General features: G+C 36.4%; 3 non-coding genes across 3 annotated transcripts; all 3 read right to left on the reverse strand.

The window, feature by feature from the left end:
• Positions 1 to 302: 302 nt before the first annotated feature.
• On the reverse strand, positions 303 to 424 carry TRNAL-CAA (transfer RNA leucine (anticodon CAA)). The gene is made up of 2 exons: positions 387 to 424; positions 303 to 348 (listed from the first exon to the last, which is right to left on the reverse strand). It is a non-coding gene; the product is annotated as a tRNA-Leu (tRNA).
• A 1,011-nt stretch (positions 425 to 1,435) lies between these two features.
• On the reverse strand, positions 1,436 to 1,557 carry TRNAL-CAA (transfer RNA leucine (anticodon CAA)). Its single transcript has 2 exons — positions 1,520 to 1,557; positions 1,436 to 1,481 (listed from the first exon to the last, which is right to left on the reverse strand). It is a non-coding gene; the product is annotated as a tRNA-Leu (tRNA).
• A 256-nt stretch (positions 1,558 to 1,813) lies between these two features.
• Positions 1,814 to 1,935, reverse strand: TRNAL-CAA (transfer RNA leucine (anticodon CAA)). Its single transcript has 2 exons — positions 1,898 to 1,935; positions 1,814 to 1,859 (listed from the first exon to the last, which is right to left on the reverse strand). It is a non-coding gene; the product is annotated as a tRNA-Leu (tRNA).
• Between the last annotated feature and the right edge of the window lie 17,516 nt (positions 1,936 to 19,451).

The following is a 19,451-nucleotide window of genomic DNA, read 5'->3' on the forward strand; positions in this document are numbered from 1 at the left end:
ACTAAGCCCCTTAAGTCTGGCGCCTTAGACCGCTCGGCAATCCTGACGTGGTCTATTGTAATTTGGACGTTTTATAAATTACATCTCTTGCAGTTAATTTATTAAAATATATCGTGTCAGAAGTGGGATTTGAACCCTTGCCCTCAAACGAGGACCAGAATACACGGATTCATGTTGTGAACGAAAGAACTAAGCCCCTTAAGTCTGGCGCCTTAGACCGCTCGGCCATCCTGACGTGGTCTATTGTAATTTGGACGTTTTATAAATTACATCTCTTGCAGTTAATTTATTAAAATATATCGTGTCAGAAGTGGGATTCGAACCCACGCCCTCATACGAGGACCAGAAAACACAGATTCACGTTGTGAACGAAGGAAACTAACCCCCTTGAGTCTGGCGCCTTAGACCGCTCGGCCATCCCGACGTGGTCTCTTGTAACTTGGACGTTTTTTGAATTACATCTCTTCCAGTTAATTTCATAAAACATATCGTGTCAGAAGTGGGACTCGAACCCACGCTCTTATACGAGGACCAGAAAACACAGATTCACGTTGTGAACGAAGGAAACTAACCCCCTTGAGTCTGGTGCCTTAGACCGCTCGGCCATCCTGACGTGGTCTCTTGTAATTTGGACGTTTTATAAATTACATCTCTTGCAGTTATTTTATTAAAATATATCGTGTCAAAAGTGGCATTGGAACCCACGCCCTTATACGAGGACCAGAAAACACAGATTCACGTTGTGAACGAAGGAAACTAAGCCTTTGAGTCTGGCGCCTTAGACCGCTCGGCCATCCTGACGTGGTCTATCGTAATTTGAACATTTTATAAATTACGTCTCTTCCAGTTAATTTATTAAAATATATCGTGTCAGAAGTGGGATTCGAACCCACGCCCTCATACGAGGACCAGAAAACACACATTCACGTTGTGAACGAAGGAAACTAACCCCCTAAAGTCTGGCGCCTTAGACCGCTGGGCCCTCCTGACGTGGTCTCTTTTAATTTTGACGTTTTATAAATTACATCTCTTCTAGTTAATTTATTAAAACATATCGTGTCAGAAGTGGGATTTGAACCCACGCCCTTATACGAGGACCAGAAAACACAGATTCACGTTGTGAACGAAGGAAACTAAGCCCCTTGAGTCTGGCGCCTTAGATCGCTCGGCCATCCTGACGTGGTCTATTGTAATTTGGACGTTTTATAAATTACATCTCTTGCAGTTAATTTATTAAAATATATCGTGTCAGAAGAGGGATTCGAACCCACGCCCTCATACGAGGACCAGAAAACACAGATTCACGTTGTGAACGAAGGAAAGTAAGCCCCTTGAGTCTGGCGCCTTAGACCGCTCGGCCATACTGACGTGGTCTCTTGTATTTTGGACGTTTTATAAATTACATTTCTTCCAGTTAATTTATTAAAATATATCGTGTCAGAAGTGGGATTCAAACCCACGCCCTCATACGAGGACCAGAAAACACAGATTCACGTTGTGAACGAAGGAAACTAACCCCCTTGAGTCTGGCGCCTTAGACCGCTCGGCCATCCTGACGTGGTCTCTTGTAATTTGGACGTTTTATAAATTACATCTCTTGCAGTTAATTTATTAAAATATTTCGTGTCAGAAGTGGGATTCGAACCCACGCCCTCATACGAGGACCAGAAAACATTGATTCACGTTGTGAACGAAGGAAACTAACCCCCTAAAGTCTGGCGCCATAGACCGCTGGGCAGTCCTGACGTGGTCTCTTTTAATTTTGACGTTTTATAAATTACATCTCTTCTAGTTAATTTATTAAAACATATCGTGTCAGAAGTGGGATTCGAACCCACGCCCTCATACGAGGACCAGAAAACACAGATTCACGTTGTGAACGAAGGAAACTAACCCCCTTGAGTCTGGCGCCTTAGACCGCTCGGCCATCCCGACGTGGTCTCTTGTAATTTGGACGTTTTTTGAATTACATCTCTTCCAGTTAATTTCATAAAACATATCGTGTCAGAAGTGGGACTCGAACCCACGCTCTTATACGAGGACCAGAAAACACAGATTCACGTTGTGAACGAAGGAAACTAACCCCCTTGAGTCTGGTGCCTTAGACCGCTCGGCCATCCTGACGTGGTCTCTTGTAATTTGGACGTTTTATAAATTACATCTCTTGCAGTTAATTTATTAAAATATATCGTGTCAAAAGTGGCATTGGAACCCACGCCCTTATACGAGGACCAGAAGACACAGATTCACGTTGTGAACGAAGGAAACTAAGCCTTTGAGTCTGGCGCCTTAGACCGCTCGGCCATCCTGACGTGGTCTATCGTAATTTGAACATTTTATAAATTACATCTCTTCCAGTTAATTTATTAAAATATATCGTGTCAGAAGTGGGATTCGAACCCACGCCCTTATACGAGGACCAGAAAACACAGATTCACGTTGTGAACGAAGGAAACTAAGCCCCTTGAGTCTGGCGCCTTAGATCGCTCGGCCATCCTGACGTGGTCTATTGTAATTTGGACGTTTTATAAATTACATCTCTTGCAGTTAATTTATTAAAATATATCGTGTCAGAAGAGGGATTCGAACCCACGCCCTCATACGAGGACCAGAAAACACAGATTCACGTTGTGAACGAAGGAAAGTAAGCCCCTTGAGTCTGGCGCCTTATACCGCTCGGCCATACTGACGTGGTCTCTTGTATTTTGGACGTTTTATAAATTACATTTCTTCCAGTTAATTTATTAAAATATATCGTGTCAGAAGTGGGATTCGAACCCACGCTTTCGTACGAGGACCAGAAAACACAGATTCACGTTGTGAACGAAGGAAACTAAGCCCCTTGAGTCTGGCGCCTTAGACCGCTCGGCCATCCAGACGTGGTCTATTGTAATTTGAACGATTTATAAATTACAGCTCTTGCAGTAAATTTATTCTACAGGGCCGGTAGGCCCTTGTAGATATGACTTGATACCCGTTTGTAATGCTAAACGAAAAAATCACCTTTTTAGGGTTAGCGTCCCATAGAAAAAGCATTACATTTTACCCGGTTTTTTGGGGAAATTGTCATAGGCGATACGGAAAAACTACAGCGAAGTTAGTTTTCGGAATACTTTCAAATTAACAAGAATTTACTATATGAGAAACTTACCTGCTTAGTTTTTAAATAAATGAAGTCTAATTTTTGTAATTTAACTAATTAATTATGCCTCGAATTCCCTATTTCATAGCAGACGACAGTAAGAAAGTTTATCATTGCAGCATAGCCCACTCGATCCGCGCTCTCGAGCGCGAGCAGCTTGCGTCGTGACGCGCGTGATCGAGTGGGCTATGATAGCAGACGACAGTAAGGCAACGCTAATTATTTTTTTGATATTTTATCCGAGCTTTAACACCTTTATTTGGATTTTCTAATGAATTATAACGCCCTTAAAAACCAAAATTGTTTTTATCAGGTCCAATTTTCGTTTAAAAAAGTAATTCAGGTAAATAATTACAGTTAATAGAGGTTTTAATATCGTTTGAAGTAATTTTTCGACGTTCGTTTTGGCCAAGGCTTAAGTTGAATTTTGGTAAGTCGGTGTAATATACTCTTTACAGCGTCTTTCGTCCTTTAAGATTATAAAAAAAAGCTGATTTCCAGCTCTGTTTTGGAATTTGATATAGTCTGCTACGTTTCATGCTAGAAACATATCCTAAAATCCTAACCCTAGGTTTTACACTTTAAAATACTACTGGAAAGATGACAAAAAGTGTTTTCGCTTGGCAGTTAAGACAGTGGTGTTTACGTAAGCGCAGTTAATTGAACACTTCCATATGAGTTATACAGGGTTTCATTATTTTTACGTCTCCGAGTGACGTATGTCACGGAGAGGTTCTAATTTCGACGTGTCTGTCTGTCTGTCTGTCTGTCCGTTGTTACACCCACGTGACCGCGTTCGCAGTTTGCAAATCGGAGCAAACGTGTATTCAATTTCCAGACCGCATTTACAGTCCCGGAAATTGTATTCCACTTACAGGCTATTACCTGTCTAACAACTCTGTTCATTTGTCCACCCCACACGGACACCAGTCTGAACTTGCTGGCTTCTAAACACCACCATCTTCTAGTCTTTCGCCCATTTCAAATGCACACCAGTCTGTACTTACTGGCTTCTAAACACCACCACCTTCTGGTCTTTGTTTTAGTCCATTCCACATGGACACCAGTCTGTACACCTGGCTTCTAACACCACCATCTTCTGGTCTTTGTTTTTGTCCATCGCACATGGACACCAGTCTGTACACCTGGCTTCTAACACCACCATCTTCTGGTCTTTGTTTTTGTCCATCGCACATGGACACCAGTCTGTACACCTGGCTTCTAACACCACCATCTTGTGGTCTTTGTTTCTGTCCATCCCACATGGACAACAGTCTGTACACCTGGCTTCTAACACCACCATCATCCTTAAGGTTAAGACATACGCGGCGATCGGCTAGGGTTACGAGAAACGTCTAGCCTTCCAATGGAGGGGTCTTCCTCCAAGGTTCACGCAATTGCGATGTTTTATCTACAGCTGCGATTCGAATCCTTTATATACTACCTATTTCAGTAAGGCGAAAGAACAGTCATATCCTTCAATTCAAACGTCAATATTAGTCAAGTCTCTCAAGGTTGTTTAATTATTCTTTTTTAAAACGATGTAACGCTCAATAAGGCGAACAACAAACGAAGAAAATATTAAATACTAATTATATTTAGTTTAATATTTAAGATAATCTCTTTTCTCAATTCAAAATTAATACGGAAAGAGTTAAAAAGCAGTCTATTTTTTGTCTGTGTGTCTGTCCGTTGTCACACTAGTGCTCCGAGTTAGCAGTTCGCTTTGTTTTGATGTGTTAAGAAATCCTACAGAACCTTAATTTTCACTTTTTCCATAATATAAAGTGAATATGTGGAAATCTTTTTCGTAATTACGATGCATTTAGTACTTTTGTAGCTTTAAAGCTCTGTTTCATTTTGATATTCCACGGATGTTTTTTAAAATTATTATTTGAAATGGCTGTTTACTTATTACTTAAGCTATACTACATCTGTATATAGAATAATCCTTGGTTTAGTTATTTCAAGAAGAAACCTAAGGCCTGGATTCTGTCGGGTAAATCAAGTTTGATCCGCAATAGGCTTAGTGAACCAAAGAGTAAATAATTGAGACCTGAGGTGGAGTAAACTTTGGGTTTTGATTATCGTGTCTGTATTGAAGGGATATTAACGGTTCAGAGTGAGCCGAAAGTTAAATACACGTTTAAATAATCAGAATTAGATATTATAATAGAAGAAAGCATCATGGTAGCAATTAGATCAGTGAAAGGGCTAATCGTTATCGGGTTAGTGGTATGCATCAGAGAATAAAATTTAACATAGAACTTATATACTCTCTGTAAATAATGATATGAAACCTAGGATTAGCGGATGATTATATATTTTGACAATGTTGAGAAAACTATTCAATGGCTTAAGCCTCGTTAGACAAAACAAAGCGAGAAAATGTTGCTCTAGTATTTCGATATTGAGTCTTATACTTGTCTTTTCCCCGACTCGGAGAGGTAATATTTTGGTTTTCCCAACTTGTTTAATTATATATTAATTTTATTTTGGCTATTCTCAGTGAGCATTCATATGTTAGAACGCAATTTCGGATTTTTGTGGTCTCCCAAGTCTCCAAAACTGTAAGTTTAACATTTTAGGGCAAATTTTTATAATAATCAAAAATATGTATAGATCATCAAGGGTATAAATAGGCAACCTAAGACCCATTTGATTTATGATATAATAGATCATGTTAGGTTTAGATACAGCTTAATGTTTAGATAGGCTTATGTTAGGCTATGTTGTTATTAGCGGCTAAATGCTCACCTGTTTTTGGAATTATCAACTGAATATATTTCCCCTTTTCCAAAATTTTACTGAATTGGATTTGTTTTTACCCCTGATTATTGCTAATTATCTTGTTTATTGGGGGTTTCTTTAGTAACTGGGGCAACTAGAAAATTATGCAGCTAAAATGATCACGTAGATAATAGTATGGACTGTGTTCAGATCTATGCAACATTTTACTTACAATAGTATTTGGACATACCGTTAACAAAGTTAATTTTGTCTGTTTTCCATCGAATAATATGAAAATGTGGGGAATATTTTTGATAATTCGAGGCAGAGTGTAATTCTGTAGCCAGTAAAGACAATTTTAACTCAATATTACGATAATTTTGGTTAATTTTTGCATTTCAAAATGTGTTTTGATCATAACTTAGCTAGACCAAAATGGATATATATACTAAGCCAAATCATCTCCACGGCACCGAGCTCAGTATCCTAAGCTTGGAGCAGGTAAATCCTGCTGCCTCAATCGAGGCTTTAACGGTCTGGAGTGGACCGAAAGTTAATAACACACTTAAATTATGCCTACATTTAAGATTAGTGGAATAGTCAGATTTCATTACATGGCCTCTATTTTTTTTTCAGGGTTATTAGGGTCATACACATTTTTAACACATTTAGGATCGAAAGTTAAATACACTGCCTATCTATCCTAACCTAACCCAACCCAACGTTGTTTGGAGGTACGAAGATTACTTATGAGTATTAAAAGCCCGCCTCTTATCACGAACAATTTATTAGCAATAATATTTTGGAAAAGGTGTCAGCTAATTAATAGGAGAATATTTTGGAAAAGGTGAAAGCTACCTATTAGGAGAATATTTTAGAAAAGGTGAAAGCTAACTATTAGGACAATATTTTGGAAAAGGTGGCAGCTAATTAGTAGGAGAAGGTAGCAGCTAATTAAAAGGAGAATATTTAGGAAAAGGTAGCAGCTAATTAATAGCACAATATTTTGGAAAAGCTGGTATTTGTCGAGGAGGTGTTCAAACCAAGGACTTGAACATGCACCTATGCGAGTATTTATGGCGCCGTGAAGCAAGTGGTGAATACGTGTTTTTTCACTTTCGTAAATGTGTTAAAAATGTGTATGACCCTAATAACCCTGATAAAAAGAGGCCATGTAATGAAATCTGACTATTCCATTAATCTTAAATGTATGCAAAATTTAAGTGTGTAATTAACTTTCGGTCCACTCCAGACCGTTAAAGCCTCGATTTCGAGGCAGCAGGATATACCTGCTCCAAGCTTAGGATACTGAGCTCGGTGCTGTGGAGATGATTTGGCTTAGTATATATATCCATTTTCGTCTAGCTAAGTAAGGATCAAATTCATTTTGAAATGCAAAAATTAACCAAAATTATCGTTATATTGAGTTACAATTGTCTTAACTAGCTACAGAATTACATTTTGCCTCCAATTATCAAAACATTTCCCCACATTTTCATTTTATTCGATGAAAAACAGACAAAATTAACTTTGTTAACGATATGTCCAAATACTATTGTTAGTACAATGTTGCTTAGATCTGAACACAGTCCATACTATTATCTACGTTAGTATATTTACAATGTTGCTTAGATCTGAACGCAGTCCATACTATTATCTACGTTAGTATATTAGCTTCATAATTTTCTAGTTGCCCCAGTTATTAAAGAACAGCCGTTTATTGCCACAAATTTTCTAAAAAAAATGGTATTTTAGCTTCTTTCTACCCTAAAAAGAGGCGCACTTTTAGCCATAATCAATGCACTTATTTAAGAAGTAAACAGTTCTACGAAATTAACTTTACGGTTTTGAAGAGGCTATTAATTTTAATTAATACTCACTAATATCTCGTGCCATCATCAAAGATGATTTCGATTTATATTTTATTCAAAACCGCTAACTAATAGCATATTTGGTTCCTTAGAAAATAGCGACGGGAAATGACTTTTTTCAGCCTGTTAAGAGTTGACTACCGCCGTAAGACTGAAGTGACAGATATTATACAAAAATGTCTTTGTTTGGACCCAGACCGAAAAAACCAACGATATGAGTGAGGTTTATCAATTGACTGAATTCAGATATTAAAATTTTTTTTAAGTATTTTTAGTAGTTTAATCCTTAATCACTATTTAATTCAATCAACTGATTTTACTCTTAATCGATCTATTCCCTCTAAGTTTATTCAAAAAATTGCATATCTTCGCTTTTTCAAGAACACTTACTTTCCGAAAACATTTTATCATAAATGAATTATTTTGAAGGGATTTCGTATCAATGTTCCTTAACTTGTAAGCACCTTGACGGACATTGGTTGAAATATTAGTGGCTTGAGAAATTTTCAAGTTTGCACCAAAATGTTTTTCAATGGACAATTTGTTGTGAAGACTGATACTCGATAAAATATGATTAAGAGTAATTTATTTTGCTCGGACTAATAAAGTGAAGTCGTTTACCAAAGGAAAAGGAACAACTTTTGTCCCATGTGGTTGCTTTTAGTAGGTAGCTCTCTTTCATGGACTGGAAAAATATTATGTAAGCATAAAAATAACCAAAGGTTAGTGTAAAGATTCCATAAAAAGAAACATTTCTCAGTACTGTACAATGTCATTTTATATTCTTTTCAGCGGAATTAATACATAAATCACTTTACTCTAAATGAGTTATGATATAATATTTTGCAATCATCCGTGTTTGCAGTGTATGGGTGCTTTTCTTAGAAATTCAGTAGAATATTTTAAATATTAATTATTGATCCCTCTAAACGTACTCCCTTCAAAATAATTAATTTCATGATAAAATCAGAAGGGAATAAAAAAGAAGGGACACATTTTATATCTCCATAATGCTTTACACTCGTAACAGCAGTCTTACTCATCTCAAATCAACTACCCTTCACTGATTGGCTATCTAACTTCTGTCTTAGCGGTGACGTCTCGGTTGACGAACAAAAAGTAGTTTTGTTTACAACTTTAAATTGAAGGAGATAAAAATGGCCGAATTTCATGTTGATAAACGAAATTAAGCTGTGCAATTAATTTAGATACACTGGAATTGAGAACATACCAAAATCAGATAATATGAAGGTAATAAATAGATGAAAACTAATAATTCTGAATTAATATTAAAAAATAAAAAGAATTTCAATAAAATACATACTTGAGGTTATAATTACACAGGAACGAAACATCGACAGCCCTTTGGAGAATGTAAATCTAGCAGAAAAATAGGCCGCCTGATACCGCGTAGAACTTGAAGAACTATATTTGCAGTAAATTGGTTAAAAGCTGTGTACTCGCGCAAAGTTTTCGCTGTTTTCTTGAGGTTGGTCGGACTCTCGTTACCAAAGCAGGCTCCAATGTCTCCCTTCTCTCTTATTCCCTTCTGATAAAATGTTTTCGGAAAATGTAATTGTTCTTGAAAAAGCGGAGATATGCAATTTTTTGAATAAATTTAGAGAGAATAGATCGATTAAGAGTAAAATCAGTTGATTGAATTAAATAGTGATTAAGGATTAAACTACTAAAAATTCTAAATGAACAATTTTAATATCTGAACTTCAGTCAATTGATAAACCTCACTCATATCGTTGCTTTTTTCGGTCTTGGTCCAAACAAAGACGTTTTTGTTTAATAGTAAGTTTAAGCCTTTCACTCTATTGTACAAGTGAGGTTAATAATTGTGAATTGTTTTACGTTTCCTCGATATATCTAAAGCGAAAGAAACGATTATTGGATTGCCTTAATATAATGGAAGGTTGTAAACTCTCCCTTTAAAATTACTGTCACCCGTCGACAATAAGGATTTCACGCATTCAATCCCGCTCCTCTATTAAAACATTCAAGGGAATCAAGGTTAACTTTAAATGCAAAAGCAAGTATATATTGATGGTATATTTTTTGAATGGTCTTAAGGCGGTGTTTATCACGATCCCAGAATTTACGTGTATTTCTCCAGAAAGCGATAATAATTTTAAAAGCGAAAGGAAGTATATAGTATCTTTATATTTTTAATTTAGTGTATTACAATTTTAACATAAGTAAATTTATGAACGTACGGATTTTGGCCCAGGTAATTATATTTAGGTCAGGGAAACGAAAGGCTAATCACTTAGATTTTCTGTACTTCAAATAAGGTTTAGGTATGCGTTATTTTGGGGCTACTCACTCAAGTTTTCTGTTTGTGTCGCACTATTACAATTATAAAAGAAGGCAGGGCTCCCATCTGGTCTCTAAAATACCTAAAAGTCTCTACTTTTTGGGTAGGTCTCTAAACCACCCTAAAATCGCTATTTGGTCTCTAAACCACCCTATTTTCAAAAATTCCCGTTTGTAATATTCCATCTAAAATTTTTTGCAACAGTATAACTATTCTCACTCCGATCCACAGGGAATTATTAAACGCTTTAACCTTTACAAATGACCTTGGCAATATCTTGCCTATTTGAACTATGTGTTTCCGGTTTTTCTCATTGGCTGGTGGAACTGTGTTTAGAAAGTAAATTCGTCTTGGCTCGGAGAGGTTTATTTTGGTTTCCCAACATTTTTTGTGATACTTCCGTACAAATAAAGATCTAATTTTGATTTTGAATTGGTCTCTATTTGGTTCCTATTTCCAAGAAATTGGTCCTTCTTTTACCCTATTTTTACCGAAGGTCTCTTTTTTCACTATTATTTTAAGAAATTTCTGTGGGAGCCCTGAGAAGGTTATTTATATGTACACATTATGGGCAATCATTTTAACACAGTTAAAGATAGTGCATCGAGGGACCAATCAGTCTGATTTTTTCTACTTCAATTAAGAGTTTTAGTTATGCGTTACGATTAATCATTTTTGCTTTGTTAAAGGGTGCGCAAGTTTCCTATTTGTGTCGCACTATTATAATTATAACAGAAGAAAATGAATCGAAGTTTGGATTACTATTTATCATTATGTCACACTTAAAGGTAGCGCATAGAGGAGCTATTCACTGGAATTTTCTATTCGTTACGAGTAGGCTAAAATTATGAGCCCATCCCTTGGGTCATCTTGTTTGTTTCGCGCTCTTTTCCTAACCTTGTTCTCTCCCGTTCCTTCTGGCCCCATAAAACTTCGAGGTCAGACTCCTTTTGTAAACCGATTTTCCTTTTCCTCACCACATCGACAGTGCACAGTGACCTCATAGGGTGTTTAACTGAAAATCCCCCTCTCTCTCCGACTCCGTGTTTTTATTATTTTCGCAAATTTCTCTTTATGAATAATATGATAAAATAGTTTTTAATTTAATATTATCAAGGCTGTGCAACTAAATTTTTCTCTTGAAATTTTATAAGGGGCCCCCAAATCTTCCTTAGCCTATCTGTAAAAAAATCCTGGCGGCGCCACTGCTCTTCGTGACGTCACCGTCACTCGGAGAGATAAAAACCTTTGTCAAGGGGAATTTAAAATGAATTCCTCTAATTCCAAGACATTCAAGCATATTGAACTCCCCGAGAATTATTAAAATGAAAACAAGTATGAATTCCTTCAAATATTTGGTATAAGGTAGTCCGAAGAAATGACTGTCTACCATTGGGTCGAATTCCATTGGATCGAATGTCTTGTTCGACCGAATACCGCAATTTGGGCGGTTTAACAATCATGAATTTTCCTTTCATTCCTATTTTTCAATTGATTTTGTTATTAAACTTCTTGATATTGCAGCAAGTAGTATGTATGTTCACCAATAACATTCTTCAATAAATTTCAGTAAATAATTTTCATTGTTGGAAATTGTCTAACCAAACCTAACCGAACCAAACCAAACCTAACCTAACTTAACCTAACCAAACTTTTACCTAACCTAACCTAACCTAACCAAACTTTACCTAAAATAACCTAACCTTTCCTAACCAAACCAAACCAAACCTAACCTAACCTAAAAATAAAATTGATTTTCTTATAAAACTTCTTGATATTGCTGCAAATAATATGTATATTCAACAATAACATTCTTCAATAAATTTCAGTAAATAATTTTCATTGTTGGAAATTGTCTAACATAACCTAACCAAACCTAACCCAACCCAACCCAACCCAAACCTAAAAATAAAATTGATTTTCTTATTAAACTTCTTGATATTGCAGCAAATAACATTCTTCAATAAATTTCCGTAAATAACATCCATTTTTAGAAATGGTCTAACCCTAACCTAACCATACCTAACGTAACCTAACCTAACCTTCAAGAGATCACCCTCGCAAGTACTGACGGCGCTCGATGCTGCTTAACTTCTTCGATCATCCAAATCACTTTATCCATTGTGCTACTGGAGCTCGGCAACTCAAGGAAAACGCTATGATTTTTCATGTTTAAACCCATCCCATTCTGTCGAAAGATCTTCCATAGAAATATTCCCATTCAGTAGAAAATCGCTCTTTGGGCTATAAATTGTTTAAATTTTGGCTACAATTGTAGAAATCTGAATTCGATGAAAAGGGGATTCTATGTAATAGGAGTATACCGGAAGGAATATAAACAAATTTTGATATATAAAATCTTTGGAATATTTTTAGGATGCAGGTAGAATTTGTAGATGATTTTCCTCTTGGCTAATATCGAAAAACATTTCACTTAAAAAACACCATATCAGCTAAAACATTGTTAAGTAAAGCCCAAACATTGTTTATCCGAAACCTTCAAACAGTTTTATATTAAAAACATTTCAATAAGGGTCATTTAAGACCCTACCGTTTTTCTAAGTACCCGTTGATAGAACACTTACGAAGTGAAACAAAAAACTATTCATATTACAGCACACCTGAAAGAGTTAAAAAAACCTAGAGGTGTTTCTACGTACCCGTGAATCACCATTTCCTTTAACAAATACCTAAAAAGAGTCAACTAGCACTAGAAAACCCCATCTCAGTTAAAAAACACTCTTAAAAGAGTATACATATAAATACATCAAGGTATTTCCAAACACCCATGAAACACCTATTTTTCCAACAGTGTATGAATCTCAATGAAATACATCAAACGGAGATTATTCTCAGGAAAAGAAAACATCGTTCTCCCTCCTTTAACCCTGTATAATCTGCGATCTGTCTCCTCCAGGCGCGCCACCAATTAGTAAACTTTGATCTATCTGTCTAAACTGCAACTTTTCTCCATAAAAAACTCATCGATTCCTCCCCTCAAAAACTCAAAATCATCCTAAACTGCGTTATTGCATCGTATAAAAACCTCGTTCCCTACTTTCCTTTCCATGCATATAAATTAAAAATGTCGTGATTAGAACCAAGATTGAAAAATTATTGATAAGACTGAGGCTATCACGTGACTGAATGATCAGACATTGTGTTCACTCTAGCAACAGCTTAATGTAAATAAACTTCGCCACTTGGTCTCCCGAGTTGATCCGTTACGCCGTGAACCTTACTCAAAACTGCTCTAAAAGCACAAATATGTAAACCCTCTCCCGTTGACCTGCACTAGAAGAAAGGGGGAACACCCCTCTAGCGGAGGAAATGAGGAACACTAGCGGAGGAAAGGGGAACACCCCTCTAGTAGAGAAAAAAGTTGGAAAAACCAAATTATTACCTCTCCGAGTCAAGAGGACTACTTTCAAACTTATTTACATAGATTAGGAATTATTTCTCTCTTTTTTTTTGAAGTAAAAATTTACGAATTATTAAAGCAGTATTCCAAGCATAGAGAATATGGTATGCTATCGATTGGGCGTGTTATCAAAACAGCATTGTCCAAAACGGCTTTTTCATAAACGCGTTTGCCATTATAGCCATTTCTCGTTTTAGCGCATTTTGATTACAGCGTTTATATCTTGAGCGTTGTTTCGTACGCATTTTCCAAAATATTGTTGTTTATCTTCTTTGACTTCCCAAAATAATATGCCTTTTCCAAAAAATTATATTTTATATTTACTTCCGATATAACATTACTCCTTTTTGCATAATATTGTTCTTTGTTCTATATACTTATTATAATAGAGATTTCCCTCCCTATCAAGCACAGTTTGGGCGGAAACAGCAACCGCTGTTTTGTGAAATAACGCTGTATTGAGAAACGCGGAAACAGCAACCGCGGTTTTGCTTCCACGCAGTTTTGCACACCGCTGTTTTGGGAACCGTTTTATTCCAAAACGCTCTATTGAAAACCGCTCAACTACCCGTGAACCAGAGAGTATATAGTAAAGCAGATGACATTTTACATCCAATAAGAATGTGCCTTAGACACATGAAATCAGTCAATGGGGAAAAAACTGGAAATTAATTGTAAACTTTGGGAGAAATATAACCTTTATGTGTTTGAAAAGGCCAAGTTGTCTACGCCTCAACTGTTAACCCTATATTCTCATTGCTACATTCACAATGGGTTTTGTAGTATAAATACTATTGTCTCGTTTCACCTCATATATATTCTTAGTTTGCCAACGCGAGTGTTAACGTTACATATCACCAAAGCTGATTTGTGGTTAGACGCAATGAAAGTCAATGCGTACCATAACAAGAATGAAAACTCCGAAGCTACAACCCGATTACGATTAGCCCTTTCACTGATCTAATTGCCACCATGGTGCTTACTTCTATCATGAGTTAATAATATGTTAGCTCCCTATAAGTTACTCAGGCAATTCATTTGTATACTCCAGCGTTTTCTCGGCTTTCCAATTATATGCGACGCTCTGCGGCCGCCACGTGAACGAAAATCTTATTTACACTTCTTTCCGGTTTTTCCCCGGAAGCGCGTGTAGTGGAAGCTTGCCAATGATATCGGAGCTATGTAAGCAGCCGAATATTTCGCTCAGTAGCCTCGGTTAAGAAAACAGTTAAGAGATCAGTGGATTGGATTTAGCTCAGTTGTATAATTTTCTGGTTTCAAGTCACAATAACAACTCTCATGATTCTTTATCAATATCGGTAATTTGCATAGAGTTCCTGCAATTTTTTGTCTCAGTACTGACACAAACGTCATGATTTAATGTAAAATTGTTAAAACATAAACATTCACGACTAAAACACACCCTTGGTGAAAAAGTAGCCGACGACTCGAGGTCGAGGAGCCGTACGAGCGGGATTTTTTTCGACAAGAGATAGCGCAACATTCGGATTTTTTTTACGAGCGGGCGAATTAAGAAGAAATCGATGGATACATTACGCCTATGGAGCCTGAGTAACTTATAGGGAGCTAACATATTATTCACTCATGCTTCTATTATAAAAACATGACCTTATCTAAATGTGTACTTAACTTTCGGTTCACTCTGAACCGTTAATGTCTCTTCATTACAGACAAGAAAATCAAAACCCATAATTTACTAAATCTCGGGTGTCAATTATTTCCTCTTTGGTTCACTAAGCCTATTTACCCGACGGAGTCCAGGCTTTAACTTTCTTTATGTAAACACTATAGCAAGGATTATACTATATACATATGTTGTATAGCTTATGTAATATATAAACAACCATTTCAAATAATAATATTAAAAATATCCTTGGAATATTAAAAACATCCTTGGAATATTAAAAACATCCTTGGAATATTAAAAATATCCTTGGAATATTAAAAATATCCTTGGAATATTAAAAATATCCTTGGAATATTAAAAATATCCTTGGAATATTAAAAATATCCTTGGAATATTAAAAATATCCTTGGAATATTAAAATATCCTTGGAATATTAAAAATATCCTTGGAATATTAAAAATATCCTATGAATATTAAAAATATCCTTGGAATATTAAAAACATCCTTGGAATATTAAAAATATCCTTGGAATATTAAAAATATCCTTGGAATATTAAAAATATCCTTGGAATATTAAAAATATCCTAGAAATATTAAAAATATCCTTGGAATATTAAAAATATCCTTGGAATATTAAAATATCCTTGGAATATTAAAAATATCCTTGGAATATTAAAAATATCCTTGGAATATTAAAAATATCCTTGGAATATTAAAAATATCCTATGAATATTAAAAATATCTTATGAATATTAAAAATATCCATGTAATATCCAAATGAAACAGAGCTTTAAAGCTACAAAACTACGAAAGGCATCGTAATTACGAAAAATATTTTCACATATTCACTTTATATTAGGAAAAAAAGGAAATATTAAGGTTCTGTAGGATTTCTTTACACATCAACACAAGGCGAACTGCTGACGCGGCGCAGTAGTGTAGCAACGGACGGACACACACAGACAATCACATAGACTGCTTCTTAACTCTTTTCATATTAAATTTGATTTGAGAAACAAGATTTTCTTAAATTCTAAAATAAATATAATTAATATTAAACATTTTCTTCCTTAGTTACTCGCCTTATTGAGCGTTACATCTTTTTAAAAAAGGACAATTAATCATCCTTGAGAGACTTGACTTGAAATGAAGCATACGACTGCTGCTTCGCCTTACTCAAATAGGTAGTATATAAAGTATTCGAATCACAGCTATAGGAAAAAAACCGCGCAATTGCATGAACCTATGGTGGAAGCCCCACCAGTGCGCACAGACTGGTGTCCTTGTGGGATGGACAAAAGGCCAGATGATGGTGGTGTTTAGAAGCCAGTTTGTACAGACTGGTGTTAATGTGGGATGGACAAAAGAGGGCATGAAGGTGGTCTTTAGAAGCCAGTAGGTACAGACCGGTGTCCATGTGGGATGGACAAAAGACCGGATGATGGTGGTGTTTAGAAGCCAGTAAGTTTAAACTGGTGTCCATGTGGGATGGATAAAAGACCGGATGATGGAGGTGTTTAGAAGCCAGTAAGTACAAACTGGTGTCCATGAGGGATGGACAAAAGACATGAGGATGGCGGTGTTAGACAGACGATGGAGTAATAGCCATTATAAGTGGAATACAATTTTCCAAATTTCCGGTTCCCATATTGAGAACACATTTGCCCCGATTTGCCAACTGCGCACGCGGTCCCCTAAGGTGTAACAACAGACAGACAGATACGTCGAAATTAGTTACTTACGTCACTCGGAGAGGTAAAAACGAACCCCTCGCGGACATAAAAGGGAGCCTCGGCCCATAAAGAGACATAACGCGTTTTGGCGGTCAGCGGTCTCAATAATAATATGCAATTTTAAAATTTTCCAAAAAAGGTTTTGACCAACTTGCGGAGGGTTTAGAATATTTTCACGATTTTTGTCGACTCCCCGTGGTCTAATTAATCCGAATCAAGTGTTGGTTGGGTTAAAATCCTACCAAAGAGGTACAAATTGGTATTCTAAAACCCTGCACAGAGGGGATTTTTACGCTGGAAAAATTGATTCGGACAGTGGTCGTGAAAGCTTACTTTTCACTGATGAGCAAATGTCAAGTATTGGCTTATTTAAATACAAATCTTTTCGATACTAATCTCATTCACATAAATTCAACGATATTCCTTTAGCCATTAATCCAAATTTTCTAAAATATTTTCGAAACTATTCCAATGGCGGGCTTGACGCCCTCGATGCTATTCCTTTCGACACTATGCTATTCGATGCTAAGATTTTCGATTCCCTTCTATTCGGTGCTATTGCTCCAAAATAAAATTTTCGACGCTATTCTCATTCGATGCTAATCTTTTCGACGCTAATAGTACGCCCCGTGGGGTGTAACAACAGACAGACACCCTCACACACACGTCGAAATTAGAACCTCTCCGACAGATACGTCACTCGGAGAGGTAAAAAGAAAACAGCTATAAGTAAGATATATAACACCATGAGTGAATCAAATCTTAGCTCTCTATAAGTTACTCAGCCACACTGACCTAATGTATCCAGCATTTTCTTCTTGACAAAAATGTGTTACCTATATGCGACCCCCAATGAGAGAAAATAGAACTACTCTCGGCGCTTACGTATTTCCGGTAAAAAACCGGAAAAGGGGATCAACCAATGAAACTTTTAACGGAAAGGTAGACATTATAAGCAGACGACGTTTCAGAAATGTTGTGATTGTTTGCGGACGGTTCACAGTCTTATTTTATCTTTGATATTATTTTAATGGGTTAAGGTTGGCGCAATAGGAAGTGCCGCGTGCTCACACGCGCTCGAATCGTGACGTCACCAGGGGTATATGGAGTACCGCGAAATTCAAAATAGTTTGAAAAAATTCTGCGAGTAGGTTCCGAAAGCCGGGGTTTTAATAATATTTGAAAAATTATAATGCATTATATAAATAGATATTCTGAATCAGAAAGATTTGATCTTTCAGATGGGAATAAAACCTTTTAGTTTTAAAAATAGCGATATTTGGTGACTAACACTTTAAAGGACCCTAATGTAAGATATTGTTGTCTTTTCCTGGTTTATCAAACTCCGTAGAGACATTAGACTCATTCCTTTCACTCTGTATGTCACTCACTTCTTCGGAGATTGTTGAATTTAGTGGTGGTTTTATACCTTCTGGGACTCGATTCTAAGAAAGTCGTTAGGCTAACGACAATTCTAACGGTGATAGGTGTAACGACAATGCTCTTAACGAGAATTTTCTACCGATAAAGAAATTCGTATTCTAAGGATCCATCGGTAGACTGTCGTTACGAACGTGAACGATCGAGTGTGCTATGACAAGAGAGAAAGGATAACGAGACCTATATTTTAGTCACTTGTTTTCGTTTATTTTTACAACCAATCGCGGAGCTTCGTTTTTTAGTCGAAAGAAGCAGTCGACGCATTACAAGAATTTCAAAAATTTGATATTAGTTCTAAGAAGAGAGGTTCGTGTGAGTGAATTCGTGGCTTTCAAACTTTAGAAAGAAATTTAACATTATTTTATTATAGCATGGCAAGCAAAAGAGGTGCGCGGGTGAGCGAAGCTCAAAGAGAAATCATTGCTGATTTTATGGAAAAACACCCACAATTAACAACTCAGAAATTCTCATCCGAATTCACCAAAGTTGTTTCCGATAGGTTGTGGGATGAATTGGTTTCAAAATTAAACAACGTAGGCTCAGGTGCCGTGAAAGATAAACTTAAATGGAAAAAGGTGAGTGTCAAGATGTTCTCATTATGATCTTGGAAGAAGGATATGTGCATTTCTTATTGCGAGTCAAACGCAAAATACCCAAATTAACAACTAGTAAGGTGCCAATATTATAGTTTTTCTAATATATTGCATAGTCATTTACTGATTGGAAATCCGACGTAAAAGGAAAGGCAGCAGCGGCGGTGATGTCATTGAAAAAAACTGGAGGAGGTGATAATTCTGAATTAACCGCTTTAGAGCAACGTCTAGTTGCTCTTATTGGGCATTTGGCCATTGAAGGAAATACTTCAGTAGTTGAAGCGGGATTTGAAGTAATATCAGAGGTAAGTTTAGTCAATTTTACATTGTTCTAAAATAGGTAGACTCAATAGTATGATTTTCAGGAGACCATATTAACAGGGGACACCGCGCTACAAAATGCCTTTCTAGATATTCCAAATTATGGTAATATAAAGTGTTTCTGTGTCTGAAGCCAAAGTGAACGAAATTTTTTGGTAGAAAAAAGTGCAGAACAGGAAACCCCAAATAAACCTCTCAATGAAAACCCAGAGCCAAGTACATCTTCTGC

Source organism: Phalangium opilio, unplaced genomic scaffold (assembly GCF_054372755.1).
Source record: "Phalangium opilio isolate 3A_F unplaced genomic scaffold, DU_Popi_V2 ptg000098l_1, whole genome shotgun sequence".
Lineage (NCBI taxonomy): Eukaryota > Metazoa > Arthropoda > Arachnida > Opiliones > Phalangiidae > Phalangium > Phalangium opilio.